This window comes from Bidens hawaiensis, unplaced genomic scaffold (assembly GCF_021521415.1).
Source record: "Bidens hawaiensis isolate Kalapana, Puna unplaced genomic scaffold, B.hawaiensis_p1.1 tig00006171_1, whole genome shotgun sequence".
In the NCBI taxonomy this organism is placed as follows: Eukaryota; Viridiplantae; Streptophyta; class Magnoliopsida; order Asterales; family Asteraceae; genus Bidens; species Bidens hawaiensis.
Window position 1 is genome coordinate 149258 of NW_027491409.1, and position 21626 is coordinate 170883.

Below are 21626 nucleotides of genomic sequence, written 5' to 3' on the forward strand. Positions count from 1 at the left end.
ATTCTTTGTGAAATGGACAGTGTAATCTTTATCACAAATCTGCGACACACTCAGCAGATTGTGCTTCAATTCCTCCACAAAATTCACATTCTCAAGTGTCATCCTTCCATTTGACACGGTACCTCTACCAGTAATCCTTCCTCCGCTTTCACCAGCAAAACTAACTCTCGCTCCCTGAACAGGTTTTAAGTCTTGCAACAAGTGTTTGTTGCCCGTCATGTGCCGGGAACAGCCGCTATCTACAATCCAAAGACTGTGGGCAGCCCTGTTCAACTGTTCCTGCACAATAAAACAGAGAATTAGAATCTTGGGACCCAAGACCAATTGGTCTTGGATCGATACGTCCCGTACCCTGGCTTTCCAAAGTTAGCATCAGGATAATTCCTGTAAGTCCTGTTAGGAAATCTCCTTGAAGATTGAGTGTGATGCCTTCCAAACCTATGTGAATTGAAAGTGTTATATCTTGTGGTTTGGTTGAAAAACTGAGGTTTGTTTTTATGAAAACCTGAATTGGTTACATTTTGGCATTTTGAAAAGTTTTCATTTTTAGCAGTATCAAACTGATGCTTATTCTCAGTTTTATTTGGCCTCACCCCTCTGTTTCTCGGCGTCAGAGGGCAATCTGCAACAAGATGTCCTACCTGATTACATCGAAAACAACACCAATACTCCATTTTCTTTTCAATTGTTGGTTTGGATGTAGAGGCAGTGTTACCAGCCGTTCGTCTCACATAAGGTGGGACATACGGGTTGAGTGGAGTACTCTTTTTAGAAGATTTATTTTTATCTCCACCAGTGGGTAACACTACCTTCTCTTTCGTCTTACCTGATTCGGACAACTTATCCGAATCCGATGAGACTGGACTCATAACAGGAATATTTTCACTAGAAACAGGCGAACTCGTTTCGCCATTACTAACAGTTGGTTCTTTATATGTAACCTTGATGGGAACTGTCTGAGGAACTTCAAACTCAACAGATTTCTGTACACTACGGTTAAAAGTGTAATTATGGTTATACGGTGGTGGAACCTCGTGATAACCAATTCCTCCTCTCTTTGGAGAGGTACCTTGATCACTAACAAGGTGATCAAGAATAGCTGAGGAATTTCGGAACTGCTCGAGTTTTCGGTTCAGTTCCACCACTTTCACCTGGTGGTCAGCAATCTGCTTTTCACGTTCAGTAATAAGTTTAGTCTTTTCTTCTAAAACCTCATAACTTAGGTCAATTACATCAATTTTTTCAGCAAGTTTAGTTTTTAAGCTTTTGACATCTTTTTCACATGCTTTTATTTTAACTTTATAACTGTTTTCTCTTGCCTTAGTAAAATGATGATCTTCTTTAAGATTTTTAAATTCAGCATCTAAACGAACATACTGATCAGTTATGGTCGTAAGTTGCTCAGACAAATTCTCACATTTTGTACAAACAGGTTTATGACTTACCTCGGAGGGTTGACCATCGTTATCTGCCATGAAAGCTTTCTCTTCACCAGTAGCTTTCTCCTTTCCAGTTATCTTCTCACAATCTTCATTTTCTACCTTAGCCATATTCGCCTGCTCACCAGTTTCATTCGCATGCAGGTTCCAGTTGTATTCACCGGCTTCTCTAGACAACATAGCATTGACTTCTCTACTAATCCCAGTAGGCTGTGCAGACCGGCCTTGACCCCGTTCAACTCTCTCGTTTCTGCATTCTTTAGCAAAGTGCCCATACTGTTGACAGTTATAGCACCTCACTTTAGACTTGTCGAATCCGGGCCTACCACCAACAAACTTTCTCCCCGTCTTATTCATGAAACGCTTGACTCGCCTCACTATCATGGCCATTTGCCATTGCAAATCCATCTCCTCCAGATCATCAGCATCGATCTGGTCATAATCCTCATCCAAAACAGCAGGGTCTACAATCTTCCCTTGTATGTAGTTCTCATTTGAAGCAATAAAAGATGCATAGACTGCAAACTGCTCTTCAGCAGATTTGACACTCATTGGCATCTTGGAATAGTTATTGCTTGAGGCACTTGGAGAGAAACTACTGTTGGATGTTTGAGGTTTCGAAGCACTTGAACCTCCAGCAGCAAAGCAAACATCACCGTTCATGTTTACTGAAACGTTTCCTTCATGAGAAGAGTTAGAACCTGACTCTCCTTTGGAGTAGTAAGCAGCAGATTCAGGCTTCGAACTTGAGCCTGAGTTAAGTTTGGCACCATACATACCAGGGTCTTGAATCTGATCTGTTGGTGTCTCTTTACGTACCATATTAAGCTCAAAGGTTCTGAGCTTGTTAACTGCAGTCTCCAAATCACAATTAGGAAAGTCTCTGTCTTCCCTCATCAGAACTGTGTACATTTCCCACTTCGGTGGGAGAGCATCGAGAAGCTTTTCAACTATCTCCTCTTCTCTGTAAGCAATCGAATAGTTGTTTAGCTCTGTCATTAGATGATAGTATCGAGTGATAATATCATCCAGAGATTCGTTCTTCAAAAATTTGAAGACAGAGAACTGAGTCTTCAACAGTTTAATCTTCGAGGCACGAATACCTACGTTCCCTTCGAATCTATTTTCAAGAGCATCCCAAAGCTCTCGAGCCGATGTATACTTTCTGAAAGTATGAAGGATCTCCTGTGGAAGAGCCATAGTGATAGCTGCGTGAGCCTTGCTTTCGGCTTCGTACATCTTCCTCTCCTCTTCCTCCATCTTGCTGTACTTCTTAACCACATCACGACCTTCGTACACCATTGTCGGTGGGATATATCCATCCTGGATGCACACCCACATCTTTGCATCCTGGTATTTAATATATTGAATGAATCTATCCTTCCATGCCACAAAGTCAGTTCCTTTTAACAGCCTTGGGGCCTTAGTGGCTGACCCCGCTTCGACTTCCATTTTCACCAATTCAGAGATGTTAATTTGCGACATCTTCTCAAAAACCCGAAAAATTCAAAAATTTGTCCAAACAGTACTAAGGGCGAAGTTAAGAATAACTTCGCTTAAGTGTTAACTTCGCTGGAAAAATTCTTAAATTCGTGTGACTCGGCGAAGTTGAGAATAACTTCGCTTAAGGTAAGCGAATTTATCAGGTAAGCGAAGTTGAGGGTAACTTCGCTGAGGCGAACTTATGAGGCAAGCGAAGTTGTGAATAACTTCGCTGAACCTTATATCTTCGCCGAAACCCTACTTTCAGTGACGGCAACTTCACCTGAAGAACAGTAACTTCGCCCGATGAACACTGAAAATATTCAGATCTGATGACAACGAATCTGCAGTTTCCGGTCGTTGTAAAGGCTTGAAAATGACTGTATATAGTGATTAGAACTCAATACGAACAAAAACTCGTCCCGTGAATAGGTCAAACGAGACGTTTTCTACACCCGCGTGAAATCCCGAACCTCACAATCGAGCCGATGGCTCTGATACCAATTGTAGGTTCCTGGACGGATCGTACACGGGATGTCGCTATCTGCGCAGGTGCGGAATCCCTGCGTAGTTAGATACGAGCGTAGAATACGTATAAATCAAACACACGAGCAATAACCGAAACACGTTATATTGATAACACGAACACGTGACACGCGGTCACTATTACAGACTCTGACTTGTAAACACGTAACCCTAACCAATCTCTCGAACTCACGTACTATCGAACACACGAACTGTTACGGTGAACAGTTATATAAACACGACAACTTCGCCTCAGGCGAAGTTGTCCATAACTTCGCTTGTTCAACAAGTTCGCCAGAGCGAACTTGTTAACAACTTCGCTTGTTCAACAAGTTCGCCTGAGCGAACTTGTTGACAACTTCGCTCGTTACATAAACATAAACATAATCAAAAACATAATTACATTACAGACTCGATTACAATCGTTAGACTATGAACTACTGACAAACATGTACCAACATTATCACTAGATAAGTAATGTTAAAATACTCTTAAAAGATATGATGGTGCGTGTGCGGTGTGGTAAGATAGTATGGAGATTTGGATTTTAGCTTTCGTGCAAGATGGTGTTTTAAATTTATAAAGTGATTTCTAGTAAGACTAAACACACACAAAATAGGCAAGTGTACCTATCGTATATGTAGAATAGTATTGGTAAGAACCAAGTATCAATCCGTGGACACAAATGTTTCCAATAATAAATCTTAGTTTTACTTTAATCGGAGAGTTTAATCAATTTTGGGGTTGATTTTTAAACTTTAATAGAAATATATAATATATAGGTGACAAGAAGAGACATTGTAAATTAGTAAATCAATTATATAAAGGTTACCATCTAAGATCATGAATCCACTCCATTATTCTTTGATGATTATTAAGTAAACATGTGATAAACTTGCCATAATAATATATGATAAAATGGCCCCTCAGTTCTAAGGTGTTGTTTGTTTTTTAAGAGCTAAAATGTCTGCAGTCTGCGGACCACATCTGCAGACATTAGTAGAAGAAGAGGTGGACCAAATATCTGTAGTCTGCAAGAAGAAGACTGTTTGTTTTTTAACGTCTGCAGACTGCTAAAACTTTCAATATTTAGCTTTATACCAAAAATAAAATTATCCAGCGACAATTAAAAATACATAAATCAAAATTTTTTAAAAAAAATACAAATTGTCCATAATTAAAAATACTAACATCATAATACATAATCCAAGTTTAACATGTATGAGAATAATGAGGCTCTTACAAACAATCTAAAAACAAGTTCTGGCATTAATCTCGTAATCAAATTGTCAAGTTACATCAGTGTAGCCGCTGTCGAGTCTTGTCAATTCTAAATAAATAAACAAATAAATACATGTTAGAATAACCCGAACAACCCAACATAACCCGTACTAACACAAACAAAAACCAAACAACATGATGCAAACTAACCCAAACACGACTCAAGCTATCCCAAACCCGATAATAAGAATAAATCAAACATATATTGTCTTACTTTTGAACACCAAAAAGAAGCGAACCTTTTTTTAATTAATTCATGTAAGCCTCAAACCGTTAAATGTAACTAAACACAACTAAACATGTTAATAAACCCTAGAAATGGGATCTTTGAAACTAACCAACATTATTAATTATTAATCACAATCAGAAACATAAAAAGATACAAACTTTACACTAATTTCACACAAATACTGAACTAAACATATTAACAAACACTAGAAATTGGGATCTATGAAATGAATGAACATAAAGGTTAAAGCTAGCAACTTAAGTACAGATTGAGTGATAATAAGCATAAAGGTTCAAGCTTCAGCAAGAAAGATATGAAGTTTACTTGGATTTGGTAGTAGACATGATCAGAGTGGTGACACTGGTTCAATAGAACTAGAAGATATGGTGGTTTTTAAATTTGGGGAAAATAATCTTGAAAATAATAATATTAAGATTATTATCATAATTCGTAATTTTTGGAGAGGAGAAGATGGTTAGGGTTGGAGTGAAGGAAAAAAGAAGAACGCACTGCAGAGCACAACGTCTGTGCGTGGTCTGCGCGGCGCAGACAAAAGATGTGAGGAAGTGCTTTTAATTAAAAACAAACACCCCCTAAGTGAACATATTCTATAACATAAAATAAAGTTGCATGCATATTTTCAAGTCCACCGTTTCTTAATCTCATACTATCACGAGAATGTCAATTTAAGTAGGCAAGTAGTTTAGTAAAGTAGAAAGATTAGGACTGACTTCGATTTCTCAAATACCAATTCTAACAACTTCGGGTGGTTATAGTTTAGTCACACAACCTCCCATTGGTTGATGCAATTAGGTTATAATTACACATTCCATTAACATATGATTTCTTTAACTAGCATGATAACCTAAGCAATCGTGTTAACAATGTTATTTTAGAATTATCAAAACTAGAGAAATAGATCATAGCCTATATCTCATCATTTCTATGTACAATATAAGGATCCATGTTTTATCTTGAATAAGTTATCAAGCTATTCTTTTTACTATTTCTAGTCTCTAAGAACATGAGTGAGTCATGAATGATTGTTAATCATCAACCTTGATTTGTTGAGTTAAAGTGATAATACATTTTTCATCAAAGGATAATTGCAAAATAACCATGTACTTTACTAAACTAAATCACATATTTAATATAATCATCAAATAAAACAAAGCTTCTTCATAGAAATTAGATTGTTAATGGAGTTTAGCTCATAATGAGCATGGTTATTAACATCAAAAAAGATGAAGATAACAAACACATGATCAAACTAGAACAATCTAACCAAATGTGGATAAATCTTCCTTCTTCAATGGGGATGGATGACGGTGATGATAACCTCCAAGCCTTCAAACTCTCCACAAGACCTTCAATATGAGTGTAAAGTGGGTGTTTTTATCAGAGAAACCCATATAGAAGTTTTCTTCAAGCACACTTGTTGGATGCAATATGCTCCACTATTTATAGGAAGCCTAGGTGATCAGGCCTGGCCCTGTGTTCATCTATTCACTAACATTTAATGCTCTGTCAAATCGTACATGATGACTCACAACGGGGGCGTGCTTCATGAGGCACGACCCCGTGTTTTTGGTGTCTTGTTATATTTTCTTTTGTCTTTTCTGAAAGGTGACCACGACCCCAAGTCTTCTGAAGCACGACCCTGTGTCCATTTGTCCATTATTTTGTCTTTTCTTGCAGATTTTTGTCTTTACTTGCACAGGAAAGCATGGAGGCGTGTTCCATGAGGCATGGGGGCATGTTTCAAGGTTTTCTTGTGTTTTCTTTGATTTTTCTTTGGCTTTGCACTTGTTTCTTCATTTGAGGCTTGGGTTTACCTGAAAATACATTTTAAGATGATAAGTAGCTATTTGAACTATATTATTTGATAGAAGTTGCAGTTTTTAAAGATTATTTGATGCTAAAAAGATGTATAAATTTATATACATCAAACATCCTCACACTTGAACTTTGCTTGTCCTCAAGCAAGCTACTTATAAATATTCTCTAAAGATAGCAAGTTAGGGCCATAGCTTAAACATCCCAACTAGAGTTCCAAGAAAATGGGAAAAAATAACTAACCTTAAATCATAAGAATATATGTAGTGATATATAAAAAAAGGCGATTTGTTTTTATGTGCTTATGTTTATGCAAAACGTCACATTCTCACAATGTTCACTCACACTTGGTTTTAAATCTGATCATACCTGTGATGTATGTATGTGAACACTCTTAGCCAAAATGTGACCTCTGATAAATATGCTTGTAACAAGTTCAAATCTCCACCTTTGTGAAGGGTTGCATAGATCAGAAGGTAATATATGTTGGTTTTGTGCGAGTAGGGATTTGGTACTTTATGGTGGTTCAAGGGTTTAGGTTAATGAGGATAGTAGTTACAACTTCTGCTGATTGTCGGGAGTCTTAAGATGTCTTCAATGGTTGATTTCTTTTCTCCCTATCGTTTTTTTAAAACAGACCTAGTGACTATTTTAAGGTCAGATCGTCAAGGCCAGTTTTGTCGAGGATGTGAAAAAGTTCTTCCTCAATCCTAGTATGAACACAGCTCTCAATTCTAATGGATCTTTCGGCTTTAAGCCTAATAGCCCTCACCCTCATTAGTTCGGTATATTCATGTTGAGACTTAGTTTGACTGTTTCTACATCTTCATGGGACCTGTTGCCGCATCCTAAGCATTATCCGTATCTTTTTTCTCTACTTTTCGTTGAGCTTTTGGAAACTCTACAAAATGGTGGCCTTTGTTCATCTAGGCGCCACTTTTTCCTCTCCTCATTACTAAAGAAAAAGATTCTCTCCCTAAGTTTTAGAGGCAACCTAGGTTTTGCGAAATGTATACAACAAAGAAAACTGAAATCGAAAGAATGCATTTCCAGTTCTTTAGGGTTTGCCGGTAACATACCAGTGTTGTATTTTACCAGTGAGAGGGATAAAGTGGTAAGTTTTTTTTTTTTTTTTTTTTAATAAGGTTTTTGGGTTTTTGTAATTTGGATAATGGTTTGAGGAAATTGTGATAATATTACCTTCTTTTTTATACAACACTTCGTGCAGTCTCAAAATGAACACTTGCGACAAGTTCCAAATCACATGAAACATATGACTCACTCAAAGATTCTGAAAAAATATTTATATGGCATGAAGTTTATCTCACAGTAACGGAGAGGTTGGGTATAAACGACATATTTTGCATAAATTTATTCTCATTATCACAAAACTTTTTTTTTACTTTTTCACTTTTTTTGGTTATAGTAGATTTTTAGTTGGTTATTTGCAAAAACTTTTCTTGGATTTCTTTTTGGTTTTGTTACAAAAATTGTCTTTTTCTAATACAAAATTTTATTAGAGAATCTTATAATTGGTTGAGCAAGCAATTGGTCAAGTAATTCCCCTACCCACACTTGAATCTCACATTGTCCTCAATGTGAAAAGATTCATAAGAATATTCGTAATAAGATTCATATGAAGTATGGTGGATAAATGGAAAGAAACTTCCTTACGGGCTAACAAAATTTCGACAGAGCGTCCCGTGGTTTTCGTCTGTTTTCTGGTAGTGTACCTAAATAATAAAAACTGCACACAACCAACGAATACTGAAAATTGGGTATGGAATCATCCACACCATGCCTACACGGGATAAATAAGTCCACAATCAAATGTTTCGGCACACCCGGCCATAATAAGTAACAAACAAACAACCAAATAAATTTGTCTCCAACATATATAATGATAAATAGTGTCATAAAGTACTACCACCCATACCCATGCCCATACCCAGACCTACCATCGTCGTCGCTCATTAGTTACCCGGATTCTCCGGGTCAAAGGGTCCCCGTTGCCGATCCATGCGCTCACCTAGCTGATGAATCTCTCACCTCGTCTCTGCGTACTCTATGGCATTCTGTGCGTCAGATGCAACAATCTGTACTGATAACCTGCCAACGAAACCGGTAGTGTGAGTCTGAAATCGGTCAATGAGTCCATATAGCCCCTCGAAAGAGTACTGACTATGATATGACGAGCTAGGGCCAGCTCCTGATGATGATGGGCCGCCCTGCTGAGAGTAAGTGCGGCGGCGGGTCTCAGCGGGGTCCTCAGGATCCCAAATCTGGTTAAGGGCATCATGAAATCTCCACTTCTATGAGATCTTTCAATTTGCAGAACCATTTGTATACTGATACAGAGGTTGAGATCGAGTGGTATTGGGTTGGGGATTCATGTTCCTTCGCTATCTGCACCATCAAAGATCAGGGTATTTTGGGCTTTTTCATTCGCATTTGTTTTAAATAGTTGACACAATAGGTACGTGATGTTACATGGTACCATGTTCTTGATGCATTAAAGTGCCCACAAATCTCTCAACCCCACGACCCCTTTAAATTGGCCACGCCGAGTAACTGCGTGGCTCAACAAGCGGTGAATGTAACGCATCAACAGGTCGCGTAAAGGAGTGCTCTTGGTGCTACTTGGATAATTGTTCATCTCCATACCTCAACTGTTCCCATGCTTGCACCATGGTATTTCTTGGTTCACTTGTTTCCTGACCATCTTCGTCTGAAAAAATCGTCCTGGCCTTATACCATAATGGAGAGTCAGTCTCATCGGAAGTATAAATGCCCAAATTGATCCCCAAATGTGTGACCGAAGTATTGTAACATGATCCACCGATTCTAAAATCAATAGCCTCGTCGTCCCACATATACAAGTCCTTCGTATTTATCAAGAATGAAGCCAAAAGTTCCTTAGTCAGTGCGGTTACTGATTTGCCCTTTTGTGTGTGAACACGCATCCATGGCCCTTTCACAAACTTTTTGTACCTTCCCAATTGGTTTACTTGCTGCAACGTGTCAGTACATGCATAGAAGTTCGATTTTGGTTGTCGGTTGTTTAAGTACCCCAATCTTTGTCGGGCGATCCTATCCACATCGTGTTTTCGGGGAAAACCAATAAAGCATGCTCGCCATCCCCATATTAAGCCATTAGCAATTTTAGAACAAGATTAGGCAGATAATCACGTGTTTTAACAGAATATATGGAACAGACACTAAAGCACGGCGCCATGTTTCTGTAATTTTGGCAGATCTGATCACTTTGACCAATTTTGACTTTTGGTTAACCTGCAGTTGACCACGGGGCGTGTTTTGTAGAAACATAGCCCATGTTTTTAATCCGAGTTCTGAAAATGTAAAGATTCGAACTCGCATTTCAACCCGGTTCTTAAGAAATATCACCCGGGTTCAATTCTTAGGGTGTGGGTTGTTCAAAACTCGAACCCGAATGATTTTTCTTCACAAACTCTTTCAATCCTATGTCTAAACAATTCAAAACCCTAAACTAGAACAAATAATCACTCTATTATTCGAGTTTTGACACGATTAAAAGAAAAATGGGTATGTATTTCGATTGGGTTCCGTTTTCAATCCTATTCTGACTTAGAATGGTGAAATAGAGTCATAGAATCATCAAATTGACATACCTTTTGTTGAGAATCGAAGGTTTGAAGCAAAGATTGAAATGGAGGGTGGAAGTTCACAGGTTTTCGGAAGGGGGCAGAGTATGTTTCTAGGGTTAAGTTATGAGGAATTTGATATTTTAATAAAAATCTTGTAACTGCACTATTGGTTGGAGCACGGCCCCGTGTTTTGAGAAGCATGGCCTCGTGCTGCAAGTAGCAGTTAGGTATTTTTGTTTATTTGTTTATTTAACGAGTTGGGTTATTTATAACTGATTTTTCTTGAAGATTAAGGTTAAAAACATAAAACCCTACGAAATTCCATTAATTGTTCAAACATTACACCGAAAATAAAACAACATGAAACAAGAAACATAAGAAATGGCTTAAACGAGAACACATCCTAGGAAGACATGACAGGGCTTATCCTATTCGAGACTACCAATGACCACCATTCCCGAATAGGTCTTGAATGTGTAGTGGGGCTCTCTTGGCTTCCAAGAGCTCGGAAAGCTTTTCGTCGAGCTTCCTGATTTCTCGGTTAAGGAAGTTGAGCTTGAAATCCACATCTTTGTTGTGACTTTCTACAATATGGAAGTTTTCGAACCTCAGTAGTTCGACATTGTTAGTTAGTTCGATCAAGCAAGCCTCCGCTTGAATGTTGCTCTCGACTTGGTCTCCCACTATACTTTGAAGCCTCATAATTTATTCTTCAAGATGTGAAGAATTTTCTCCATTTTTGAACTTTTCTCAATGGTTTCCACTCCATTCTTTTGTTGGTGTGAATTTGAGGAATTTTTAGGTTGGTGTGAATGGAATAGTGAAGATGGCTTTGTAATATATAGAGAGGCTGTAACGTCGAGCACGGACCGTGTAACACGTTACACGACCCCGTTTTTTCGAAGGAATGAATGTTTCTGATTCAGAGAATTGTACGAAGTCAGCGCGTATGCTGAAGATTCTAAGGTGACCACGACATGTGTAGTTAGATGCATGGCACGTGCCCTTTTCGTTGTAAATTTTTCTTTGATATTCAGCAAAACACGAGTGCAATAATTTCTTGAATGATGTTTAAGATGTTAATTGAACAATTTTAATGTCCTAAATTACTTTTCATTAATAAAGGGTCATAAACATAGAATCCGGGTAGACCTGAATATCCTAAAACATGAAATTAATTCTGGCTAAGCTCGAAAGTCCTAAACTTGTGCCTAATGCACTTGATTACACATGAAAAGCTACAAGAAATTGACTATAGATTCCACTGAATGGATATCCTCCATCGAACGGCCCAGGTGGAGAAAAGTAGGTGAAATAGAGGACTTGAAACTAAAGTTGTACATTGATGTCCCGTAGTTCCATTTTCATGCTTTCCAACGACTCGGTGAGTTGAATGAGACGTATTTCTACAAGGAGATTCATTTCGGTGAGTTTCTTATTGAGATCTTGAAGTTTGATGAGTAGCTCGGTTTTGGAAATGTGTCGGGTTTCGTTTCTCGGTTGGCGAGGAACGGGAATTTCATTGTTTATTTCAGTTGCCATTTTAATTTCTTAGAGGGAAGAATTTGTATTTGGTTTGGTGCAAGAAATGCATTGGCAAGAGATGCAATTTATATCCAAACAGTTTCCAGGCTACTGGGAACACGACCCCGTGCTTTCAATCTGACAGTTCTGTTACGAATCAGACTGACAGATATTTTAACAACGAAGATTTCGGCCCTCACTTTGTGGCACGGGACCGTGCCTACTGAGGCACGCCCCCGTGCTTTAAAACACTCTTATTTTTTAATAAAAAAAAGGAACATATATACAAGGCCTGGTTTAATGAGGGTCTTGGCCAAACCCTAATTCCAGTATGTTCATTGGTTTTGATGGAGGATTACTACCTCCGAGACGGTATCGAATGGTCCATCGATGTCCATTAACCTTGAACTTGTGGCTGTCAGAATTTGAAATATCTACTGTCCCATAGTAAAAAACTGATTAAACTATATATGGGCCTGTCCAACGAGATTTCAGCTTTCCTGGGAAAAGATGTAAACGTGTGATTTGTAACAGTACACGATCGCCATCTTGAAACTATTTGTTTCCTTTTAAAAGGGCGTCAGGTAAACGTTTAGTCTTTTCTTGTAAGACCAGTAATTTTTATAGGCCAGTGCTCTTCATTATTCAAGTTTGTGAATTTAATATTCCCAATTTTTACCGGTGGAATTTAGATCAAAATTCATTGCTCTAAGATCCCAATAAGCTTTGTGTTTCAGTTCTACGGGTAGATGACATGCTTTCCCATAAAAATGTTTGAACGGAGTTGTTCCTATGGGGGGTTTTGTAGGCTCATAAGGGCCCAAAAAGCGTCATCTAACTTTGCTGCCCAATTCTTGCGATTCATCCCAACAGTTCTTTCGAGGATCCTTTTAATTCCCCGATTCAAGACTTCTACTTGGGCACTGGTCTGAGGATGATATGGTGTTGCCAAACGGTGGTGAACTCCATATCATGCTAAGACTTTGTCCATTAGAGCATTGCAGAAGTGAGTACCTCTGTCGCTGATTAAGGCTTTTGGAGTGCCGAATCGTGAAAATAACTTTTTCAGAAATAGTACTACAACCCGAGCATCGTTAGTGGGAGAGCTTGGGCTTCTACCAATTTAGACATGTAGTCAACTGCTACTAGGATGCATTTATTTCCGAATGAGTTAAGAAATGGGCCCATGAAATCTATTCACCATAAATCAAAGACATCACAAATTTGAATGCCTTTTTGAGCCATATTATTTTTTCCTGAGATGTTCCCGACTCTTTGACAAGCATTGCATGCTTGGATCAAAGCATATGTGTCTTTATATATGGTGGGCCAGAAAAATCCTGCATTAAGCACTTTCCTGACCATGGTGGCGGTACTGTGGTCCCCATCAGTTGGTCCTTCATGGCAGTGTTTGAAAATATCTAAGACTTCCTTTCATGATACACACCTACGAACAACCTGATCGGCTCCTATCCTAAACAAGTACGGATCTTCCCAAAAGTAGAACTTAAGGTCAGAGAAAAATTTCTTCCGTTGTTGATGAGTTAGCCCTTTTCTTAGGATTTCGCAAGCTAGGTAGTTCGCGAAATCGGCAAACCAGGGACTTTCATCCTCCTCTTTCATGAATGCTTGATTATGCATGAGAACTTCGTGTGAAAACTTATCATCTATAATTTCCTTGTGATGTTCTTCTGAAGTTGGGAATTCTAAGCGTGAAAGATTGCCCGCGACTACATTTTCTGCTCCCTTTTGTCCTAAACTTCAATGCCGAATTCTTGGAGTAGTAGAATCCATCGGATAAGTCTGGGTTTTGCATCTTGTTTGTTGAGGAGGTATCGTATGGTTGCATGAGAGGTGTAAACTATGGTTTTGGAAAGAACTAGGTAGGATCTATTTTTCTCAAAGGCAAAAACTACGGCTAATAACTCTTACATATCACCCAAGCCCTGATGCGGAAGCATGAATAATCGGTTACTATAAGAAATATCAGCCACCCTGGGAGATCTCTTCCCGAGGAGTATAATCTCTCATATGGATAAAACCCTAGATCTCAATCAATACACAATACACTCAATCCAATACAAATGAATAAAAACATCTATTTATACTAGTCTAGCATGACTTGGTGTTCAACCATCCACCATTGGTTGAGACCAAAAAATATATTTTTCACCCACATATTAATTCGATGCGTCGGTCTAAAATATAAGACCCAACAATCTCCCCCTTACACCGATGCCATTGAATTTTCTTCCATGACTACTACATAACCCGTTGTCTTTCATTTAAATTCTTCCCCTCACTTTAAGCGTCTTTGAACTTCAATGATCAGCATCAAGTAACAATGTCATCATAAAAGGAAATACACTCAATGCGAACATCAAATAATCTTCAATTTTTCAATCCCTTTTGTGGTGTGGATGTTGAGATGACAGATTCCATCTGGTTATGTCATCAAGATCCTCCACATGTAAACCATCTTCAAACCATTCCAAATGATGAAACATCTTTGAAAAACCTTGGATTATTGATCTTGATCAATGTTTCCTTAACTTGAGTCTTTTACTTGATTTAAGCAACTAATTTGCAATAAAATTTAAAGAATTTTACTCCCCCAATTTTGTTGCAGTTGTCTTTAATGAAAGTGTCTTCAAATCAAGTGTGGGTGAAACAATCTTGACCATCCTTATCAAGATTGAAAAATCTGAAACAAACAATTCATATTTTGGTTGACACTCAAAGTGATTAAATCCTTAAGCTTGGCCAACACTTGTTCTTGAAAAGCTCTTGATGAAGTCGTGAAATTTGATAAGGTTTAAATTCCACAAGCTTGTTGATGATTAGAGAAAAGTTTACCAAAATACCCCAGTGTAAGTATCTTCCATAAAGAACAGCTTGGTCAAACGGTCAACGACACCAAATAACTCAAAAGTTTTTCAAAAACTTTGAAATTGTTTCACAAACACAAACTTTCTGTTCACGAGCATACATATTTCTCTTCACGAGCATGCTAGACCATAGTCATGCTCGTGAGTCGTGAGTAATAAGTATGCTCCAGAGTAAAATGATATGCAGTGATTTGTCATGAAGGTTTTCTTCACGAGCATGCTCGTGAGAAAAGGTGTGCTCGAGACACAAACTTGAGTTTTCTCTTCGCAAGCATAACTGTTCATGACAAAACAAAGTATGCTCGAAAAAGAGTATGCTCAAACAAAGACAAGATGTGCTCGAGACCAAAAAGATAGTTTTCTTGAGAAGACCAAGGTTATGCTCGGGGTTTCACAAATCATGTGCTCGGATCTGGAACTTGATGTGCTTGAGATAAGATGTGCTCGAGATGAGCTGTGCCTGAGCCAAACAAAAATGTGCTTGGGCTAAACACATCATGTGCTCGAAGCAACACTTAATCATTATAATTACTCGAGTTCAATCTTATATATTCAAGGTGAAAAATTGTATGCTCGAGACATCAAAACTTCTTTTCTGCATAATCAGTCGATGATTTGCCCTTGCAGAACCTGATTTGCTCAAACAAATCATGTATAGTTTGAGCAGCACACTTATCAGAAACAATAAGAGCACACACAACTCTGATTCTGTAAGATCGAAAAACTAGTTTCGTCAACTGAAATCAATCATTGTAGCAATATCCAAGTCTTCTCGAAATAAAAAATCTATCATCATATTATCAACAGCCTTTTCAGATCTGAAAATCATCACGTGAACAGTTTTTCCCTAAAACAAGCCAAAAACATTGTTACTGTTGGAATTACGTATGCCCGAGACACATACTTATACTAATGTGGCTAACTGTGTTTGATCCAAGTCGGGTCATACCCAATAACAAGCTAGACGACACCAAATGTATTCTTTTAATGATTTGATCATTTAAACGAATACCGAACACTACGTGTGTAGAAAATTGGTTTTCTAAACAAACACACTTGAGGATTTAAATAAATTATCTGGATAATTTGTTTATATAAATTAATTATTTAATTGGTTAAATAATTACATAAATGTATGTGCATTTTATAAAAATGAGTTTTATAAAATAAAAGGAGATGTTTTAAATGGTTAAAACAAAACAACAAAAAAAAAAAAAAAAAAAAAAAAAAAAAAGGGAAAACCGGCCACCCCATGTGGGTGGTGGTTTTGGTTCAACCAAATGTTTTGTCCTTTTGTGTGGACCATCTCTTTATACTCCACCATTCACAAGACATGCATTTTTGATCTTGTCCCCATTTTGAATTCAAGTGTTGAATCAAAAATCCTCTCTCTCTTCCTCCTCCAAAACTCACGGCCAAAGAGGGGATTTTGGGAGAGCTTGGTGAGCTTGTTTAAGTGTTCATAAATCCTAGCAATCAAATTGGTGTTGTCACAAATAGCTTGGGGTATCACTATCTTGAGGTCTTCTTCTTTGGAGGCTTGCCATTCATCCACCATCATCTTCAATATCTTACTTATTCTTCTAAAGGTAGAAGAAGGTACATTTACATTTTGTGAGCATATTGTTCTTGTAATCTTGATCCTTGTTCATTGGGTTTTGATTTTAACATAATGGTATGTTCATAACTAGATTTAAAATCTAAGCTTCCGTTGCGTTTTCTAGTTAAATATGGTTAACTTGACTTTGATAAACTTGTATAAAACCCAACAATGGCATCAAGAGCCGGTTACAAGGACTTATGCTCCTTGCATGTTCATAGATTTCGGGTTTTTCATGGGTGAAAAAGGGGTCCGAAATTTTGGTGGATTTTACCCCTCATGGTTTTGTAAGATCTTGACATGCATGCAAAGATCTTAGGAAACCATTTAACATTTGGATGTTGAAATATCAAAATTGCAAAAATTTTGGGGGGGGGGGATGGGCCGTAGCCTCTTGGGGGGGGGGGGGGGGCCGATTCCTTTTGGTGATTTTGGGCATTGGTTGCTTAGGTTGCATGCTTAGAACATTTGGTATGTTTGATTGTGTCATAACCGAAACCGAGACCTTGGATGTGTTGATTGTTGTTTGTGTATGTTGATTATGTTTATTATTCAATATGGTTGTAATAATTCATAATCTTAGGCTTATGTAATTTATTTATTCATAAGTTGGTATGTAATAAATAGATTAGTTGCATTTTCTTTTTTTTAGAAAAATATGTATTAGGATACATTTTGTAAAAAATTGAAGATGCAAGAATTGGTGGATTTGGGCCTTGGACCGAAATTTTGGGCTTGTTGGGCCTCACCGGCCCATCATGGGATTCAAGCCCATTAGGCCCATAAATTTCACTCTTGGGCCCAAGAAGACTTTTGGAAGTTTGGAGCCCATTTACAAGCCCAACAAGAACACAACAACTTGGAAAGGATACTTGAAGCATTTGGATGCAAGGTCAAGTGGGAGTCAACATTCCATCCTTGTGTCATGTTTTGTCCCTTAGGTGAGACTTATGACCTATACTTGTTTCGGCTAACAAGTATGGTCAAACTTAGCGGTTCTCGGTTATGACTATATTTTGCATGTATGCTTGGTTGTTTGTTTTACTTTATGTAATGTGTGGTTGATAGATATTAGGATATCCAAACCGTCACATAGGAACGACAACTAGCATAAAACGGGTTCTAATATATATTTGGTAATATCGCGTCAATTAGTTAATAAAATGGGTTTATTAAAACTAAGCGATTACTCACATATAATAAAATTGGTTTTATTATAACTAGAACCTTGAAAATTGGTTTTCAAAATCGCCATATTACTAAATGCATGTTAGGATATGGCATAATGTTTTTCAAACTAGAATATTGGAAAACTTAAAAATCCCTTTTTCATAATTACCAAGGAAACAAGTCTAACACCATCCTTTTGTAAGACACTTAACGTATTAGGAAACTTTAAATGGGATAAAGGTCACCTAACCATTTTAGAGCAAACTAATATACTTAAGGTAATATTAACATAATTGTGGGATAAAGGTCACCTAACCACTTGTATGTTAATCTTACATGTTTATACAAGTAGGACGACTTGAATTGGAAACCATGTGATAAAGGTCACCTAAGCATGGGGTCCAATGGTGTTGATGGGATAAACATGCCAACACGAAATAAGGATTTCGAATGGTCCCATACCTCTAGAAGTTGCAAAGGGTTGCAATTGTCAAGGTTGACTACCTTGTTAAATCAAATAACGGGATAAAGGTCACCTAACCGAAATTTGATTTATCATTGGATTCTAGAATTTAATTATTATTTTAAAATTTGGAATAAAAGGGTATTAATAATTAAATTGTTTATAATACTAAAATAAAACTTTGTTAAATTTTGTAGATGGCCGCTAACAATGCAAACACCTCTACCCATAACACCCGTAACCTATCCTTAAGAACCATCCTTGAAAAGGATCGTCTAAACCATAATAACTTTATGGATTGGTATCGCAACTTGAGAATAGTTCTCAAACAAGAAGAGATATCATATGTCTTAGACGATCCCATTCCCGACGAGCCTAACGTGGAAGATGAGGAGGCTTATTACGATTGGGTTAAGTACACCAAAGATTCGGTGCAAGCCTCTTGCCTCATGTTGGGAACTATGATTCCCGAAATCCAAAAGGATTTCGAGCATCATGGGGCATACGACATGATAACTCAATTGAAGGAAATGTTCCTTCAACAAGCTAGAGCGGAACGTTTCGAAACGGTTCGAGCGTTTCATGCATGTCGTATGGAGGAAACCCAAAGCGTCTCATCTTATGTCCTAAAGATGAAAAGCTACATTGAAAAGCTTCGTAGGTTGAATTGTCCCGTCTCTAATGAGTTGGCTACGGATTTGATCCTCAACTCTTTGACCAAAAGGTTTGAAACCTTTGTCATGAACTATAACATGAACGGGTGGGACAAAAGCATTGGTGAGCTTCACGCAATGCTAAGAACGGCCGAAGCGGGAATGGGTAAAAGGGTTTTACCCGTTCTAACAATCAATGAAGGCAAAAGGGGACATAACTCCAACCCCAAAGCAAGTGTTGCTAAGGGCAAGGGCCACGTCCAAGGAAAGGGAAAGAGGAAAGCCATCACGCCCTACAAACCGAAGGAAAAGAAGCAAAAGGTTGCGACGCAAGATCCATGCTTTGAGTGTGGAGAGATAGGTCATTGGAAAAGAAATTGTCCGACCTATCTCAAAGCGTTAAAAGATAAGAGGGATGCGGAGCAAACCTCAGGTATTATCTTTACTATATATGTTGAACTAAATGTTATTTCTTCAAATACATGGGTACTTGATACCGGATGTGGAACTCACATTTGCAATTTGTTGCAGGGGTTCAAAAGAAGTAAGCAACTCAACAAAGGGGACATTAGTCTCTTTATGGGCAATGGAGCAAGAGTTGAAGTCCAAGCTCAAGGAGACTACATGTTAAAGCTTCCAAGTGGTTTGGAAGTAATTTTGAAAAATGTTTTGTATGCTCCTAAGTTAAGGAGAAACATTATTTCCGTGTCCCTTTTAAAACAATGTGGCTTTGATCTTAAGTTTATTGATTATGATATTCATGTTTTGATGAATGGCATATTTTATTTTAAAGCTATACCCATGAATGGTATATATGAAATAGATCAAAGTGGTATGTCACATAGTAGTTCAATGTATAATGTCAACACCAAGAAACTCAAGAAGGACTTGGGTGATTCCTATCTTTGGCATTGTCGCCTTGGACATATAAGCAAGAATCGCATGCAAACTCTTCGCAAGAGTGGTATTCTAGAAACCAATGAGTTTGATTCATTTGATGTATGTGAATCTTGTTTACAAGGCAAAATGACAAAGCAACCCTTTAATAAGACTTTTGAAAGGTCAAAAGAATTATTGGGTATCATACATTCGGATGTATGTGGTCCTTTTAGACCAATAACTAGGAATGGTGAAAGATACTTCATTACCTTTATTGACGATTATAGTCGATATGGTTATGTGTACTTAATGAAACACAAAGATGAAGCTTTTGAAATGTTCAAAGACTTCAAAACTGAAGTAGAAAGACAACTTAAGACAACAATCAAAGTACTTCGTAGTGATAGAGGAGGTGAATACCTAAGTGGTGTTTTTCAAGATCATCTTAAGAGTTGTGGAATTATTTCACAACTTACTCCACCTGGAACACCACAACATAATGGTGTGTCTGAAAGGAGAAATCGTACCCTATTAGATATGGTTCGATCGATGATGGCTAGAAGCACTTTACCTCTATCATTTTGGGGCTATGCTTTACTTTCCGCTGTTCGCATATTGAATATGGCTCCAACCAAGAAAGTGGAGAAGACACCTTTTGAAGTATGGCATGGAAAGGCTCCATCGCTATCATTCTTAAAAGTTTGGGGTTGTGAAGCTTATGTAAAGCAATACACCCCAAACAAATTAGAAGTCCGATCCACTAAGTGTATCTTTATAGGTTATCCTAAAGATGATTTAGGATATTACTTTTACGATCCTAGTGAGCAAAATGTTATTATTGCTCGAAAGGGTAAGTTCTTGGAAACTAAGTTCCTTGAGGAAGGAACTAATAGTAGAACAGTGAAATTTGATGAGGATCAAGAATCACAAGATGATACACAATTGGTTGATACTAGCACTCAACAAGAGGTTGTTGAAAGTGATCAAGTGGTTGATCAAAACACACAAAACGTTCGCAGATCTGGTAGAATTAGCAATCCACCTGAAAAATATGGATTTTTTGTAGAAGGTTGCTACGTGGTAGATTCGGATGAACCGACCACATACCGTGATGCAATGTCCAAGAATGATTGTGACAAATGGCTTGAAGCCATGAACGTTGAGATGCAATCCATGTATGACAACCAAGTTTGGGAATTGGTTGAACCACCACTCAACTCCAAAGCTGTTGGAAGTAAGTGGGTTTTCAAAAGGAAAACTGATATGCATGGAAACTTGGATACTTATAAAGCAAGACTTGTAGCTAAAGGTTTCACTCAAACTCAAGGGGTTGATTATGATGAAACTTTTTCGCCTGTGGCAATGCTAAAGTCTATTAGGATATTATTTGCCATAGCTGCACATTATGATTATGAAATCTGGCAAATGGATGTCAAGACCGCTTTCCTAAATGGATATCTTGAGGAAGATGTCTATATGGTTCAGCCTGAAGGTTTTGTCGATCCAAAACATCCTAATAAAGTATGCAAGTTAAAGAAATCAATCTATGGATTGAAACAAGCATCTAGAACTTGGAATCATCGTTTTGATGAAGAAATCAAAAGTTTTGGATTCATCAAGAACGCTGATGAGGCTTGTGTGTATAAGAAAGCTAGTGGGAGTATAATTACCTTCTTAGTATTGTATGTCGATGACATTCTACTATTTGGAAATGACATTCCAACCATGGAAAGCGTTAAGGCTTGGCTTGGAAGTAGATTTTCCATCAAGGATCTTGGTGAAGCTGCCTATATTTTGGGAATAAAGATCTATAGGGATAGGTCAAGGCGCTTGATAGGTTTGAACCAAAGTACATACATTGATAAGATCTTGAAAAGGTTCAAGATGGAAAACTCCAAGAAAGGTTTTGTACCTATTCAAAGAGGGACCATATTGAGTTCAGCTCAATGTCCAAGCTCAAAGGGTGAGCAAGACATGATGAAACAAATCCCATATGCTTCTGCTATAGGATCCATCATGTATGCGATGATA